Raw genomic sequence first — 14,119 nt, 5'->3', positions numbered from 1 at the left:
GGAGAAGATGGCGAGTGAGACCCCCTCATCACTCCAGGAGGTGAGGACCTCACTCTGCGGTAGTCCCTGCCACCGGCACAGCCGCCCCAGCACTGGAGAAGCCGTCAGCTGGTGCATGGCTTTATCAGGTAGGTGACTGCTGATATCCTTCGGTAACTGCTAATCCTAAGGGGTGTGACATGGCTTTGCCAATTACCAGCCTATGCCTTTGTCCACTCCTCATATCCGTGCAAAAATGGTCCCCAGGCAACCACATTTTCTCCTGCCATGTCTATATCCACCATCACTTCTTTCCACTTCTAGACATTCATATGAGATTTTACTGCTGTTTATACTCCTAAAATAACTGGCATAAGCAATTTGCCCACAGGCAAACACAACTGAGTTTGAAAATTTCACACAAATCATAATGAGAATAACTATTGGACAGAGGTGATTAAATTGTGGTCAGGCCCCACTGAGCCCCTTTGGGCCCTATGGAGGGAAGCATGTGCAGGCTTTGATTGAAGAGCTGACAGCAGAGAAACATGCTACAGGGAGTGGCAGTGCCCAGAAGAGTTCCCCAATAAAATGGAAATTGTTTCTAGGGGATCATGCCACCTGGGGAATGCAAGAAGGAGATACTCATGAGCAGGGAGCCTCTTTACCCCCAGGACTGACGCAGACTGTGAGGTGCTGCTGGTTTCTGTAGACACTTGGACAGTGCACTGCGAACAGCTCTTGATTGACCAATAAGGAGCTGCTCTGTTTACAGAAAGCATTTCCAAAGTGAATGGACAACATCCTCCTGTTTGGAAGCCTGCTGCTTTGATCAAAGAAGGTAAAAACAGATTAGCTGAGGGGGCTGAACTGCATGCTGTCTTTCTTACAGTAATGGAAGAACTGAACAGTAGTAGAAGCCTCCATGTTTGGGTTTTTACTGATTCATGGGCAGTGACCAATGGCCTGGCCATACACTCAGGCAAGAGGACGATGGAAATCTGATCTATTAACGGAATGTCCACATGGTGCATAGCCCTATAGAAATTTGAGGGGTGCATTAAAGGAGAATAAGTCAATGCCCATCAGAAGAACTTCCTCCCCAGGCTGAGAAGGTGACTGGAATAGACAAGCAGTTATCTCCGTGTCTGCCCTTGTGGTCACCACCTGGTCCATGAAGTGAGTGGATATAGGAATACTGCAGCAGTGCAGAGATGGGATGAATCTAAACATGTTCCTTTTGCATCTTTGCAGACACAGAATGCCAATAAGAACTGTCCTGTTTGTCAGCAAGAGAGACAGAAACTTCCAGTGGCTATGGGGCAGATTGCCTGGTGGGAAGGCCCTGACCAGAGCTGGCAAGTGAAACTGATGCTGGTAGCCCTGGGGGGCTACACATTGGTCTTGACAGGAATTAGACACTGACTGTGGACTGGGCTTTGCTTCCTTAGTGGAAGACGAAAATGCTCAGAGCACCATAAAAAAACAACTGAAGACTTGCATGGATTTGTACAGACAACTGTCATTTCTTCAGACCAAGGAACAATGTATAAGCCATAATATCCAACAATGCGCAGAGAGATACCTCCTTAGAGTAATAGTTTAGTAATAGAGAAGTAGAAGGAGTATAAAACATTGGTTGTCTAGAACAGGGAGATAAATTATGAAGGGCTGGCTTACACACCTTCACAGGTAGGTGGTAACACTCAACATGAATGGGACTAAAGGAGTGTCCCCACTAGATTTTTCTGTTTTTTGTTTTTTTTTTTTTTTGGTTGATTTGGGAAGAGGGATTGGGGAGGATGCTGATATGACTATGCAATTCTTGCCAAGGGAGGAGTACACTAGTATAATGACTATAATTTTCTCTTTCTTCCCCAAACAACCTCAATTTTTTTTTTTCTCTCCTCTACCTGATGCAATGATCCTAGGACCAGGGCTACAACTACAAGTGCTGGAAGCAAGGATGATTTCTAAGCAAGAAGCTGTAACTACATTTTTAAACTTTGTATCTGAATTCCTAAGGGGATAATGGGGGCAGGTTGTGCCTTCACCCCATCTAAGAAACTGGGATCAAGAGTGAATGCAGCTATGTTCTCTGGTGGCAAAACTAGCTCACTAGTTCTGCACCTGTGTAACCTTACCCTATCTGAATGGCAGTGGATTGAGGAGGAGCTACTTGCTAGACTAGTATTGCTGCCCACAATCTAGACCAGCACAGTGGCAATTCTCATGTCCCTTCCAAAGGTGAAAAAGTTTGAGTATTAATGGAGAGAAGGAGAAAAAGTAGCTGAGAGTAAAGAAAAAAAAAAGGTTATTAATGGAAGGAAATTCAATATTACATTAATACCTCAAAAGAGTCTCAGAGCAAAAGATGACATGATGTCTCGGCTCAGTTATTCCAGATGCCTCAAAGGGTGAGGATAGTTGCCAAGACCACTCCTGTTTTTGGCACCTGACAAGATTGAGAGGAAACCTGCAAACCTGAGTGACTTTACTCTGGGAGACATTCATACACAATGACGGACTGGACTAATTATTAATGACTGTGTGGGATTCTAGTAATAAGGCAGTATCTTTTGAATTGTATATCCTTTTGTAAAAATTATTTTTCTGTAGAGACAAGGTCTTGCTACGTTGCCTAGGCTGGTCTCAAACTCCTGGTCTCAAGTGATCCTACTACCTCTGCCTCCCAAAGTGCTGGAATTACAGGTGTAAGCCACCATGCCTGGCCTGTATATTCTTGTGATGTAAGGGATCTGTGTTTGAAAACCAGGGGGTGGCCTGATAGTTTAGAGTAAACGTTTAGTAATAGAGAAGTAGAACAACTAATTAGAACATTGGTTGTCTAGAATGGGGAGATAAAATGAAGGGCTGGTTTACATGCCTTCACAAGTATGTGTTAACACTCAACATGAAGGGACTAAAGGACTGTCCCCATCGGTGGCTGGTGGTGTTATGATACATATATATTGGTTTTCATCCATGGTTCCTGGCTCATAACTCTAAAATCCCATATATATATATGAGCTAACATCCTCCCCAGAACTAGGTCTCAGTTTACATCAGCGTGTGGTCAGCATACAGCTTGCACACATCCCCACATGGACATTTAAGCAAATTTTACATTAAACATTTCAGTTAGAAATTACCTTAAGATTACCCTCAAAGTAAAATTGAGAAGAGCTTGGTGATCCTACTTTGTGGAAAAAACAAGTAGGTGCCAAGCTTTGGTGGTAAAACAGTGGCAAAATGATTCTAAAATACCAAACAAAGGAAAACTACAAAAGAAAACTCAGCAATAGAGGCAAGTCTACTTTCTCAGCTGCTGTTTTAGCTGTCCCTTGTCCTGCAGCGTGTATTCAGTGGCCCATGAGGGGAGTGGCTTGCGTGGACGCAGGACTGTGGAAGACAGGGGAGAGTTCTCTCCTTCCTGTCACCCATAGTCCAAGAAAAATGTCAAAAAAGTAGGTATGCTTTTCTGTCACACACAAAAAGACATGCTGAGTTAACTTTAAAAAAGTACGGCTAACCAACGACTTCTTACAAGATGGCTTTTAAGCTTTGTAATTGTACTTTCTCCCCACTTTATTGAGGTATAATTACATTTTGCTCATAAGTTACTTTATAATAGCTAACAGTTGTATTCTTATGAAGTAAGTTGTTTGTATCACAATTTTAAGAAAAATTAGACAGCTACAGAAAAGTACATGATGTCATTGGTGGGCTTGGGTCTTTGGTCTAGCCCTAGCCCATGTATTTTTCTGTAGGGCAAAGTCTTTAGCTAACCAGATAGCTTTACTTGTGTGATAGCTTGAAAGAGGTTAGACATTCTGTTGATTTAAAGGTGCTGACCTTAGTGATTTTGCACTGCTCCTGCACCAAATGTGGTTTCTTTCCCAGAAATGTGGTAACACACAGTTGGCTGTACTTCCTAATGGGTTTTCCATCTGTCCACACGAGCTCATATGTATTTGATGGGTTCCAAGCTGCAGCAGTTGTCTGGGCGGAGGCACTCAGAGCAGCAGGCTGAAACTCGTCCTCTGAGTTGGCTTTGCTGTGCGCATGCATGCTCTTATCCTCACTGGAAACTGGTCCTGGCAGAATTTCTGGGGAGATTCCCTTTGTCATGGTGTCTAGTGTGCAGAGGAAGAGAAGATAGAAATCTACTACTGTATTTGGGTCCTGATCAGGGGAAGTTCAGAATTTGATTTTCTACAACACAAAAATGCTGAGTAAAGCAAGTGAAATGGCAGTTATTAAACTTCTTAAGTATTTGTAAAAGTCAACTACCTGAAGGCAAATTCCATTCCAAAATCAGCTATTGAATTGATACCTGGGTGTTGCCTCACAATAGCTGGTGGAGCATCATGCTCTCCAGAGGCACATTGCCAACAAGTACCCCACTTATGCATAAAGAGAAAGCGATTCCACTACCATGACTTGCATAGCACCACATTAAGGAAGAACATAATAAGATTATAAATTAGGGTTTATTTTTAATTATTGACTAGATACAAATCATAGTGGTTAAACCTAACATTTTTACAGGTAACTTGATTTTTATTAATCATGTAATATAAGTATTAGTTACTTTTGCAATTAACTATGGGTTGTTTGTGTCATAGATTCATAGATTTTTTTTAATCCCCCTCCTTTTTTTAACTTCCTCTGTTTTCCCTTTTTCTTTGTCAAAATTAAAAGAGGTGACAGACATGCAGTCTGGGGGTTCACAATGAAGATAGGAGGAGTAAATCTTAGGCAGTTAATTCACTGTAGAAAAATCCTAAAACCTTACTACCCTATTGCAAACTGTTACCTGCGACTTAAAAAATCCTGTTGGGTGACTAACAAAACAAAAACACAAAAAGCAACTAACTCCATTTATTTTGTTAATGTCTCTTGTGACCTGCCAGATAAACAAATAAAATTCATTTTTCAGGTCTTTGAAAAATAAAAATCAGGCCAGGCATGGTGGCTCATGCCTGTAATTCCAGCACTTTGGGAGACCGAGGCAGGAGGACTACTTGAGACCAGGAGTTCAAGACCAGCCTGGGCAACACAGGGAGACTCTGTCTCTATAAATTTTTTTCTTTTTTTAAATTAGCCAGGCATGATGGAACTCACCTGTAGTCCCAGCTATTTGGGAGGCTGAGGTAAGAAGTCAGCTTGGGCCTGTGAAGTCCAGACTGCAGTAAGTCATGGTTGCACCTTGTCTCAAAATAAATAAAAAAATAAAATTATTTGGCTGGGAGCGGTGGCTCACGCCTGTAATCTTAGCACTTTGGGAGGCCGAGGCAGGTAGATTACGAGGTCAGGAGATCGAGATCATCCTGGCTAACACAGTGGAACCCGTCTCTACTAAAACTACAAAAAGTTAGCCAGGAGTGGTGGCGGGCACCTGTAGTCCCAGCTACTTGGGAGGCTGAGGCAGGAGAATGGTGGGAACCCAGGAGGTGGAGCTTGCAGTGAGCCAAGATTGCGCCACTGCACTCCAGCCTGGGTGACAGAGCAAGGATCCACCTCAAAAAATAAAAATAAAAATAAAATAAAATAAAATAATTTGAAGTCATTGTTAAGAGTCTTTTCTCATTCTGTTTGCCTTAAAATAAATCATAGGCTAAGAGCAATTTGTATTACTTATCCACCTATTTGTTTTTCTTATAAAAATGTCAAAAGTTTCCTTTCTTGCTGGTCACGAGTTGCTATAGTTTTAATGTATGTGTCCCTCCAAAATTCATATGTTGGAGCTTAAAGCCCAAAGTGACGGTACTAAAAGGTAGGGCCTTTGGGAAAATGACTAAGTTAAGAGGGCCCTCCCTCATGAATGGATTAGTGCTCTTATAAAGGAGGTCGATGGGAACACCCTAGTGCATTTTGCCCTTTCAGCTTCTGCCACATGAGGACACAGGAAAAAGGTGCTACCTTGGAAGCAGAGAGAAGACTTCACCAGACACAGAATCTGCTGATGCCTTGATCTTGGACTTCTCAGCCTCCAGAGCTGTGAGAAATAGATTTCTATTCTTTTTAAGTTATCCAGTCTGTGGTATTTTATTATAGCAGCCTGAATGGAATAAGGCAGGAGTGTGTGTCCAAAAGATATGTTCATTCAGTTGTATTTGCAGAAAATAGTTGTCAGAGTATGACTATATCCTCAAAAGTCAGAATGGGATAGCCTCAGGCTTTACCCTGACACTGGCATCACAATTTTGTAAAGGTGGAAATGAAACCGCAGGATCAGTGTTTTGAGAGGAGGAGAGCAGAATTGAGGCAAAGTCTAATATCGTTCCTGGCATATGTTTCAAGACTGAGAAGGAGATGTGCTTTGCTTCTGTTTGAATGATTGCCAGGAGTTTGTTTTGGGCTAATGTAAAAGTTAAGATCCCTCTAAGCCTAAGATTTCAGTTCAGTTTAAGTCCCTGGGGTAAGCTAAGTTCCATTCTAGGGTTGAAGTGAACCTTTTAACAACACAGATTGCTGGAATCCTTAACTCTCCTCATTATCTGAACTGAATGGATATCCCAAAGACTTTTGGGACCTGCATGAACCCTTAACTTTACCTTTGCCCAGACTTAACAAGCCATGAACTATCCTGGTCTCAAAGGAGTTGAAATATTACAAAATTAGAAAGGAAACCAGGGCCAGAAAGGAACTGGAGGAAAGGTAAGATGAGCCTGGACCATGAGCTTTTCTGGTGTTATCTTCTGTTACTTTTCCTTGCCTGCTTCTAAGCAAATTTATCAAACCAGTTGCTATGATTTGAATATGTTCCTCAAAAAGCATGTGTTGGAAACTTAATTCCCAAGGCAGCAGGGCTAGAAGGTGTATAGGACATATGTTAGGTAACTTGCCTAAATGTACATTCCATCATATTTTGCCTTGTGTGTGTGTGTGACAATCTGTGTGGTTCTGGCATGTGTAGGTAAGTGGAAAGAGAAACGACAAATGGATGTTATGGCAAGGAGCTGAGATCTTTTTTTTTCTTTCCAAGAGTCCAACTGTTATCTTAGTAACTTCAGAAACCCAAGGACATCTAAGATTTTACTTTGCAATTAAGAAAAGAGATACCTTTCTGAAAGTTTTTCTTGAATATTTTTTAGTTGTGCCAGTTGCTCTAGGAAAATATTATTCTCCTGGGCTTCAAATTTTTTCTCTAACAGTTTCGCAAATATGTCCGGCACACAAAACACTTCATTTTTTTTTTTCTGGTTGTTTAAATGTTTAAAATTGTTGGGGAACTGAAATGACCCTAACTTTGTTGTAGATAAATATGTGCTACTTGTCTCATCTCCTGTACTTACTCATTCCATTGTTATGCCTGAGAACCCACAGTGTTGTGGAAAACACCTGATTCGTGCTAGCCGAGCTTGAGAGATGGGAGACCCACGGAAGCAACACCTGTCAGGAGCATGTCTCCCTCTCATGGTCATTCGTCAGTACTACAGAAACCAAACGCACCCTGGAACAGGAAAGCAGAGCTCAAAACACTTACTTCGTAGGTGCGGTGTATTTTTTTCAAACACCTCCCCATTCTGACCATATCGCCTTTCTACAGAGACAACTAGTTACATTGGGATAGTTGCTAGATCACTTTCAGTCTCTTCTGATGAGCATTCAAGTATAACATTTTTGAAAGTCTGTCTGCATTTTTTAAGACCGGATAGGAATTTATGTAACGAATATAGCCAAAACCCTTCTTATCCCTAATAAGAAAACTTTCTAAATGAAAAGCCTACCCAAAGCAAATATTTCCTTTCACTTATTCATTCATTCACTCAATTGTGTCTAATACAGCGATTCTCAACTCAATCCTGGCTGCACATTAGAGTTCCCTGAGCAGCTTTTAAAAATGCAGATGCCTGGGCCGTACTTCCAGATGATTCTAACTTGATCTTGGCTAGGGCCCAGGCCCGGTTTTTTTTTTTTTTTTTTTTTTTTTTTTTTAAGACAGAGTCTTGCTCTGTGGCCCAGGCTGGAGGGCAGAGGCATGATCTCGGCTCATGGCAACCTCTGGCTCCCAAGTTCAAGCAAGTCTATGCCTCAGCCTCCCAAGTAGCTGGGATTACAGGCACCCACCACCACGCCCGGCTAATGTTCGTATCTTTAGTAGAGATGGGGTTTCACCATCTTGGCCAGGCTGGTCTTGAACTCCTGATCTCATGATCCACCCGCCTCGGCCTCACAAAGTGCTGGGATTACAGGCGTGAGATGCTGCGCCCGGCTGGCACTGTTATTTTTTAAGCTGCTGCATGATTGTAACATGCTGCCAGGTTGAAAACTACTAAGCTAATATTCCCAAACATGTCTGATGTGCCAGTCACTGTGGTGGTGCTAAGGATTCAGTGGTAGAGATACTGCCACAGAAGGTGATAGCTTTCTGCCATCACCTTTCACAGGCCAAACATACCGTCTCCTCTGCCTAGAATACTTCCCTTGTTCATTACATAATTAATTCCTCATGCTTTGCATCTTAGATTAAATATCACTTATTCGAAGACATTGTTGCCCTTCTATCTAAATTAGCTCCCATATTGTTTGCCCTCAAGGAATCCTTTCTCTTTCGCTTCATGACACTTATCTCGGTTGTAATTACAGGTATTCCTCCACCATTGGAACTCTCACGATCAAAATTCAGGATCAAATAGATTTTAGTAATGAGGAAGAAGAGGCAGACTTACCTGAAGAGTGTAAAGTTTAAGCTTCAGGGCTCTTGTGGTAGGCTGGATAACAGTTCCTCAAAGATGTCCACATCCTAATCCTAATCCCCAGAATCTATGAATATGTTGCTTTGCATGGTAAAAAGAAGTTTGCAAATGTGATTAAGTGAAAGATCTTGAGATAGGGAGATTATTCTGGATTATCCAAGTGTGCGCAATATAATCACAAGGGTCCTTATAAGGAGCCAGGAGAGTCACAGAGGAAATGCAAGGACAGAAGCAGAAGTCAGAGGGGAGTAAAAATGCTACACTGCTAGCTTTGAGGATGGAAAAAGGAGCCATGAGCCAGGGACGTAGGTGGCCTCTAGGAGCTGGAGAAGGCATGGCAACCAACTCTCCTGAGAATCTCCAGAAGGAAAGCACTTCCCGCACTTTGATTTTAGCTCAGCGAAACTGATTTTGGACTTCTCACCTCTTGAACTGTAAGATAATTCTTGTTTTAAAGTATTAAATTTAGGGTAATTTGTTACAATGACAATAGGAAACCAATATATAGCCCTCCCTTGTTCAGGCCCCTTCCAAGGCCCTGGGAAGCAGTGCTGATATGGTTATATGTTTTTGTAAAGCTTGCAAAATTAAAATACTTTACCTACAATTGATTAAGATTTCTCTCTTTCCACTCAGACTTCCGGAGTATTCTTCTACTGGCTAACATTGGAGTGACTACAGGCATTTTTGGTATCCAGCTAAGCAGAAATGCAGCTGGGGGTACTTTGGTTTGCATCTAATGGGAGATGTTCATGTGGTTCGTGGTCACTTCCATGCTCCATTAAGTTATTGCTGGAGAGTAGGAATGGCTTCTGCGAATGCTCTTGTATTAGTCCGTTCTCACACTGCTATGAAGAAATACCTAAGACTGAGTAATTTATAAGAAAAGAGGTGTGATTGACTCACAGTTGAATCACAATTCTGCATGGCTGGGGCAGCCTTAGGAAACTTACAATCATGGCAGAAGGCACTTCTTGACAGGGTGGTAGGAGACAGAATGAGTGCTGAGCAAAAGGAGAAGCCCCTTATAAAACCATCAGATTTCATGAGAACTCACGCGCTCTCATGAGAACAGCATAGGGGAAACTGCCCCCATGATTCAATTATCTTCACCTGGTCCTGCCCTTGACATATGGGTATTATTATAATTCAGGATGAGATTTTGGGCAGGGACACAGCCAAACCATATCAGCTCCTAACAGCCACTGTGTCAAAGTGCCCAGGTGTGGTAACATGAAGGAGTCATAGAATATGTGCAGCATGCAGTTCACTTTAATCCCGTCAGAGAAAAAAGCTGTCTTCCCCATCCCTACATTTTTTCATATCAATCAAAAGCAGTAATTCATGAAGAGGAAGAGATAAATTTGAATAGAAGTAATGGAGAGGCTCTCAGATTGTTGGATGAGTCAACTAATGAAGAGTAAATCTTATTAATACATTGGGAAAAGCTTTAATTTCCTTGCTAATTTGTCATAGTTTATAGGCATCAGTGAAGATATTATAAACTCAATACACAACCAGAAGGAGGACATCAATAACAAACTGATTAATAAATGTCATCAATTTAACAAGTAATATTGCTGATTAGTCATAGCACAATAAAATGTGAAATGCCCTAAGATCTTATAACTTTTTTTTTTTTTGAGATGGAGTCTTGTTCTGTCACCCAGGCTGGAGTGCAGTGGTGAGATCTCGGCTCATTGTGACCTCCGCTTTTTGGGGTTCAAGGATTCTTGTGCCTCAGCCTCCTGAGTAGCTGGGATTACAGGTGTGCAACACCGTGCCTGGCTAATTTTTGTATTTTTGTAGAGCCAAGGTTTCACCATGTTGGTCCGGCTTGTCTCGAACTCCTGACCTCAAGTGATCTGTCCACCCCAGCATCCCAAAGTGCTGGGATTACAGGTGTGAGCCACCGTGCATGGCCAGATCTTATAATTCTTACATGAAAGAAATGTAATAGTGATTTCCTCTAATATGACAATAGTCCTAAACCTTTACATGACATTTTCAAGAACAAATTATTAGATGGTGTAGGTGGTCCTTGAATGAATGAACCATGAGATACCCTAGAGCAGGGGTGTCCAATCTTTTGGCTTCCCTGGGCCACATTGGAAGAAGAATTGTCTTGGGCCACACATAAAATACACTAACACCAGCAATTGTTGATGAGCTAAAAAAAAATTGCAAAAAAAAAAACTCATAATATTTTAAGAGAGTTTATTAATTTGTGTTGAGCTGCATTCTAAACTGTCTTGGCTGCATGCAGCCTGCAGGTGTGGGCCAGGGGTTGGACAAGTTTGCCATAGAGGGTGGCTTGGTTGGATGAGGGTGCTAGAATTCAGAGGACGGTCACTGTGCAGTGAGAGTTGTCTTGGCTGTAGGACTGGAGTTGGTAAAATGAAAAAAAGAAAAAACTAGTTTTGCATGAAAGAATGTTTCCAGCATATGAATGTCCCACCACACTTTTAGTTAGTCTTGGCTGTACATGTTGCAATAAGTCAAGGAACCCTACAAAGTAGGATGGAAGGATTCAAACTGCGAATCGCTTGAACCCGGAAGGCGGAGTTGGAGTTTGCAGTGAGCCGAGGTTGAGCAACTGCACTCCAGCCTGGGCGACAGAGTGAGACTCCGTCTAAAAAAAAAAAAAGATTCAAACTGCCTTTGAAAAAAGTAAAAATGCAGGGTTATATTTTAGAAATAGCGCAGGCAATCATTAGTGGCTATTCCTAATATGTCAATTTGGGGTCTATAGAAGACCTACCTAGAGGCCAGCAACTATTAATTGATGCTTATAGCACCTAATGAAACTGCCCTTGCCTTTGAAGCCCGCATTTAACTAAGGGGATGGGATGTGAATTTAGAATAGGACGTGAAAAGTGCAAAATGCTCCCGGACTCAGATCGGATAAACCTCTTCTAGGCTGTCTTTCTCTTCTGAAGCCACAGTTTTGATGCTTTCCCTAATTCAGAGCAGGCTTTCCCGGAGTCTCTGACTCAGAGCAGCCCGAGCCACCGTGAGGACCGCCCACCTGCAGGGGGCGCGCCGGGGGCTGCAGCGCGAGACCGCTCTGGCCCAGCGGGGACTCCGACTACCCCTGTCTGGCCCCTCCCATCCGCCCGTCACCGCCGCCTTGAAGCTGCCGCTGTCGCTGCTGCACGTTCGAGTCGCAGGTACTTGGCCCGGGGCCTGTGGGCAGCGCCTGGGCTAGAGCCACTTGATATCTCTTGCACCGTCCCTGTAGCACTGGAAGTCCAGTAGGCCTGGCCGGGGCCCTGAGGGGCGAGGGTGCCCGGGCTTCCCACACCTTCCGCGGCGACTGGAGGGAGCCGGGCCGAGGAAGCGACCGCGGGTCCGTGATGGCTTCTTCGCGGTCTGTGTGTTCACGAGGGCGGGGCAGAGGCCTGCGAGGGTTCTCGTTTGCGCTTGCGGGTTAGGGCTGTGGTCCGGGGAACCCCTGGGCAGCGCGGGCAGCCCTGGCTCGCGGTTAATCGGGGGGTGAGCGCGGAAGCCCCGCCGCAGGTCCAGCTGCTCGGCCGGGGCGAGACGGTGCGTTCGCGGCGTGTGCTTGCAGGAGCGCACAGTTCAGGCGCCGGGACAAGCTGTTGGGGTGTGAGTGAGCTCTCCAGAATGGCACATGGCTCCGGGGTGCCCGGGTCAAAAGGCAGGATTTGCACACCTTCCACTTAGGGCTCGGGTAATCGCAAACTTTCTCCCTTAATTGGCTTGCAGTGCTAAAAAGCAGATCGTTCTCTCTGAGGTTTTCCCAACAGTACCTCAAGAAAAAAACATCTGTTTTTTGTAACGTTCCACGGTATTCGGAATTGGCTACAGAACATAATAAGGTAAAAATATGCCATTGAATAGTAGCACTTCTCAGTCTTTAAAAAATGACGGTGGTACCTAGGAGCCTCTTAAAGAGCTGTAATATGAGTGGTGTGGGGATTGTTTTTATGTTCTAGTAATAGCTATTTTCAGTGCTTATTTTATGTCAGACACGGTGCCATTGCTTTAAATACCTGGTACCTTTAATCCTTGAAGCAACCCTATCAGGTACCATTTCCATTATACAGATAAGGAAACTGAGGCACCGAGAGTCTGACTTGTCCAAGGTCAGAAAGCTAGCAAAGGCTGAGCGAGATTTGGTCTCATCTCCCTTACTTCAGTATCCCTGCGTCTGTTATCTAGCCAAACATGTAGTGCTGTCTAAGAGTTTTATCAATTAGATTTGTAGCCTGAACTGATTTCTCTCAGGCTTAGTTTTCATGGTTATATGCAGGAGTCCTACATGAACTCCTTTTTAGTTTAAAAGGAGTTTAGTAAGAAAACTGTTAGCTCATTAAGGACTATAGTGATAATAAAGTTAAACTTGGACTGGGGTTCTCACTGTGTCAGTACAATTTGATTTGAAATAGAGATGAATTTGTTTGGTTGTTAACACACTTTATTACATTTCTTCATTATTTATGTTTCCATACCATTTTTAGTGAGTTCACTTTGCCTTTGCAGTATTATGGTAGCAGTACCAGAGGGAAATCAAAGATTTTTTGATGATAGTAAGTTAATATTTTACAGAATACAGGAAAGGCACTGGAGAGAGGATGTGAAGTGATAAGGAATTTTTGGCATGTTATATAAATTGTGTTACTATGGAAAACAAAGGATTCTCACAGTTCTTTATCAAAAGGGAAATTGTATTTCCCATTGTGGAAATAAGTTGGGCTTTATAGTCCCAAACTTCTTAGCCTTACCTATTATAGATTTAAGAATTTGCATATTCGGCATTCATATAGCAAGCGTATATTGAGCGCCTTCTATGGCCAGGCTCTGTTCTAAGCACTGGGGGATGTGAGAGTGAACAAAATGAAGTCCTTGTCTTCCAGGAGCTAACATGTCACTGGAGGAAGGTGGGGTTGGGGACGATAAACGGGATTTGTGAAAGTTAACGTATCTGGAGTCAGATGGTAACAGTTACTAGGAATAAAAATAAAGTAGCAAAGGGGGATAGGAAGCACCAAGGAAGGAACAGGTGCAGTTTTAAAATAAGGACTGGTGCCATGGAAAAGACTCAAGCAAAACTGAAGGCGTTGGGGACCGCCATGCAGCTGTCTAGGGAAAGAGCATACCAAGCAAGGGCAAAAGCCCAGAACCCTTCAGTCTTGTTAGAGGGACAGCAAGAGAGGAACCGCAAGGAGGCCAGTAGATTTGAGCACCCGGAGGGAAGGAGGGTGAGACAAGGTCAGAGAGCTAATGGGCCCAGGTAAGGACTTTTGCTTTTACTCTGAGTGAGAAGGGAGGTGTTTGGAGGGTTTTGAGCAGAGGAATGAGGGGATCTGGCTTAAGGTTTTTAAAGGATCACTCTGGCTGCTGTGTTCAGTGTTGACTGTAAGGGCAAGGATGGAAGCAGGGAGACCTGTTAGGTTGATGCAGTAATTGAA

General features: G+C 43.2%; 1 protein-coding gene across 11 annotated transcripts in view; it reads left to right on the top strand.

Moving 5' to 3' along the window:
* Nucleotides 1–8,985: 8,985 nt before the first annotated feature.
* Nucleotides 8,986–14,119, top strand: part of ANKRD46 (ankyrin repeat domain 46) — a 41,864-nt gene continuing 36,730 nt past the window's right edge. Inside the window, exons 1-2 of one of the 11 annotated variants that reach the window (XM_055348130.1) lie at nucleotides 8,986–9,118; nucleotides 11,653–11,854. The gene's annotated coding sequence lies outside the window, so the exon portion shown is untranslated. Of the gene's footprint in view, nucleotides 9,119–11,269; nucleotides 12,527–14,119 lie in introns of those variants that run through there. The other 10 variants (XM_055348132.2, XM_063709414.1, XM_055348133.2 and 7 more) reach the window with 10 other exon arrangements.

This window comes from Gorilla gorilla, chromosome 7, assembly GCF_029281585.2.
Source record: "Gorilla gorilla gorilla isolate KB3781 chromosome 7, NHGRI_mGorGor1-v2.1_pri, whole genome shotgun sequence".
Classification (NCBI taxonomy): domain Eukaryota; kingdom Metazoa; phylum Chordata; class Mammalia; order Primates; family Hominidae; genus Gorilla; species Gorilla gorilla.
The sequence above is the reverse complement of the archived record's forward strand: the minus strand, read 5'-3'. Positions and strand labels throughout refer to the sequence as shown.